The sequence below is a fragment of the Melozone crissalis genome, unplaced genomic scaffold, assembly GCF_028551555.1.
Source record: "Melozone crissalis strain CALT ecotype California unplaced genomic scaffold, PUWL_Pcris_2 ptg000103l_1, whole genome shotgun sequence".
NCBI lineage: Eukaryota > Metazoa > Chordata > Aves > Passeriformes > Passerellidae > Melozone > Melozone crissalis.
Window position 1 is genome coordinate 1,882,926 of NW_026535880.1, and position 3,510 is coordinate 1,886,435.

Consider the following 3,510-nt stretch of genomic DNA (forward strand, 5'->3'; position numbering starts at 1 on the left):
AAGTTTTCTGCAGAGATGCCTTTTGTTGCCTTCTCTGGAGGTGCAGCACCAATGTCTGTGTGCAGAGCTGGGGGCAGATCAGTGCTGGCCCAGCAGCTGTGCCCAGCAGCAGCAGCCGCACTTGGTGTTGCCAGTGCTGCTGCCGTGGCCCTGCCCCGCTGCCCTGGCGGCCCTGGTGTTGCTGCAGGGCCTGAGTGCTCTTGGGGCCGGGCACAGCCCTGGGGGTGGCACTGCCGGGGCTGCAGCAGGGACAGGCCATGGGCACTGCTGGGGCAGCGCTGACACCTCAGCCCAGGGCCTGGGGGCTCCAGGCTCCTTGCCCAGGCTCTCTCAAGAACATGGCCAGGCCAATGCTCAGCACAGAAACCCCCGTGAGCAGCCCCAGGCTGGCCGTGGGCAGGCTGGGGGCAAACAGCATGGCTGGGGCTCTGCAAGGGCCCTGGGGCAGATGGGAAGGAGCAGCAGAGCAGGGGCTGATCCATCCCCAGTGGGCTGCACAGCTCAGGGCAGCGTCCCAGAGCATCCTCATGGAGCTGCCAACAACATCCCCCCTCTGCAGCCCTGGCCTCTCCCCCAGCTCACACAGGTGCCCCATCCTTGCAGGCACAGACACGGCAGCACTGGCTCAGCAGCCCCTGTTTGCATTGCACACAGCAGGGGGAGCACCCCCATGCTCTTGGTGTGGGGACATGAACCTGAGGGAGCACAAATGCCATCAGCCCCATGGGCCAGCAAGGGCTGGGGGACACCGGGGAAACCACTCAGTTTTTTCTTGGCCTCTGCAGTCAGGCAGAGAGTTTGTTCCCATCCGCTGAGAGTTCCCTGTCCCAGTGCAGACGCTGTTGCTCAGAGCCAGGGCTGCCTAGCAGCCACCCCCAAAATGCCTTCAGCATTTCCTTGACTTCACCTTTGCTTTTTTCACTCTTCCTGCTGCAAGTTTCTTCCTATTGCCCACCCCTGTTCCCTCCCCTGCAAACAGCCCATCCCTGTTTCCCCTTTCCTCTCTGGCCCCACTCCCCATTGCAGTTCCTGACTTGGCCCCATGGGAACGTCCCTTGGGCAGCAGGATCATCCTACAAGTGCTGCAGGAATTGTCTGCAGGCTCCTGCAGTGCCTGGTGCTGCTCCCTTGCCAGAGGCACCCCGGGCCAGGGGGGCACATCTGGGCTGCTGTGTCTGCCTCTGGGGCTCCCTGTTCTGGGCAGTGAGGAGGAGCTGCAGAGGCTCTGCAGGACTGACAGGATGGGCTTTGGGGCTGGCAGGAGAAGCTGAGGGACCTGGGCTGCTGGAGCTTCTCAAGAGGGGGCCCAGGGCTCATCCTGCAACTGCTCCAAGGGTGGTTCCAGAGAATCCCAGAATCAGCAAGGCTGGAACAGGCCATGGAGATCATCAAGTCCAGCCTGTGCCCTGACACCGCCTTGTCTCCCCTGAGCCTCCTCTTCTCCAGGATAAACAACCCCAGCTCCCTCAGCAACTCCTTACAGCACTTGTGCTCCTGACCCCTCCCCAGCCTTGTTGCCCTTCTCTGGACACGCTCCAGCCCCTCCATGTTCTTCCTAAATTGGGGGCTCCAGAACTGCAAACAGCACTTGAGGTGCTGCCCAAGCATTGCTGAGCACAGGGGAAGAATCCCTGCCCTGCTCCTGCTGGCCACACCATTCCTGATCCAGGCCAGGAGCCATTGGCCTTCTTGGCCACCTGGGCACACTGCTGCCTCATGCCCAGCCTGCTGTCCATCAGTCCCTGCAGGTCCCTTTCTGCCTGGCTGCTGTCTGGCCCCTCTCGCACCTTGTGGAGGAAGGGAAGGGAAGGGAAGGGAAGGGAAGGGAAGGGAAGGGAAGGGAAGGGAAGGGAAGGGAAGGGAAGGGAAGGGAAGGGTCCAGATCCAATCCTTCCTGAAATGTGGGGTTTGCTGCCACTGCCAGTGCCTTGACCTGAAAATTTCCCTATTCTGGCACAGCTCAAGTGCAGCAATTTGCTGGCACAGAAATCCAAAACCCGGCAACTTCCTGCTACTGGGTCTGGCACCTCCCATATCTTGTGTTTGCTTCCCCAGTACCCAGATTTGGAAATTTCCTGGTGCCCGCACAGCCCAAGTCCAGTGATTTGCTGGCACAGAAATCTAAAGTTTGGAAATTTCAAGGTTCTGACTCCAGCACCATCCAGATCTAGTGTTTGCCTAGACTGCCAGTGCACAGATTTGGAAATTTCCCGATGCCTTCACAGCCCAGGTCTAGCAATTTGGTTTTAGCTAGCTTAGGAAGAGAAGTTCCTCGGACTGTGACTTTCCTTTTTCTTGGAACTGTTTAAACCTGCTCTGGACTGAAAACCCAGACAAACACCTGCAGCTCACACCTGTGGCCCCCCGAGCTCTGGGACGCTGCATTCCAGCACCAGAGGGACTTAGAAGAGACCGAGTGAGCCAACTACAACCCACAACAAGGACTTTCTGAATTTTCCATCTCTTCAGCACTGTCCGAGGTTTTATTTAATATTATTCATTTTTCATGCTTGTGAATACTTTACTTGTTTAATAAACTGAGGTTTTTTTCACTTTTCTCGAGGGAAGTCTTTTCCTGAACTAGTAGGGGTAGGGGCTGCTTGAACTTTCTTTCTAGATGTATTCCTTTTGGAGATTTCCTCCCAAAATTTGCCCTAAGCCAGCACAAACAGTCACAATGAAAACTTCACCAGTGGCATAATTTCCTGGTGGCAAATCTTGTGACAGAAGCTTGACCTTGTTCTCCATGAGAAATTCTTGGGAAGAGCAGACAGGAGAAGATTCCTGTAAAACTGAAACAGCTTTCCAAAAGTGAAATGAAAATGGAAGAAACAATCCAAGATGTTTTCCTCTATTTATTTCTATGCTCCCCTTTTCCATGCTGCATCCCAGTAATTCCAGATGTACCTCACCTCTAAGATCAGTGACTTAGGGATTTTTAGGCGTTCTAAAATACCATGAGCCACACACAGTTTTCCTTCTCCTGTTTTTACTGGAAAGCAACACTGGACATGTAAGTGCAGTGCTGGGCTCAGGTAGGAATCCTACCCCAAGGGAAGGTGGCCCGACAGTGTTTGACCCTCAGCAAGGACAATGCACAGCAGCAGGCGAGGGGATCGCTGTGCCAGTGCGCAGGAGTCAGGGCTCTGCATCCGGGCTCAGCGCTGGAAGGTTCCCGTGTTTAGGCAGACGGAGGGGCTGTCCCCGGGGCGCGCGGGGCTCGAACGTGGGGCTCGTGGGGCGAGCGGGGAACGGACACGGGGACGAACGGCCCCGGTGCCTCAGTTGCAGCGGCGGCAGCGGCGGCAGCAGCGGCAGCAGGAGCAAGAGCGTCGGCAGAAAAAAGACCACAGACCCTAAACACTGCTTCTCATTCTCATTCTCATTCTCATTCTCATTCTCATTCTCACTCTCATTCTCATTGTTCTCTCTCTCTCCCGCTGTCGGGCACCCTTCTCTCGGGGTCCCTTGCCCGGCGTCCCTCTCCTCTCCCCGCCTCCCTCTCCCCTG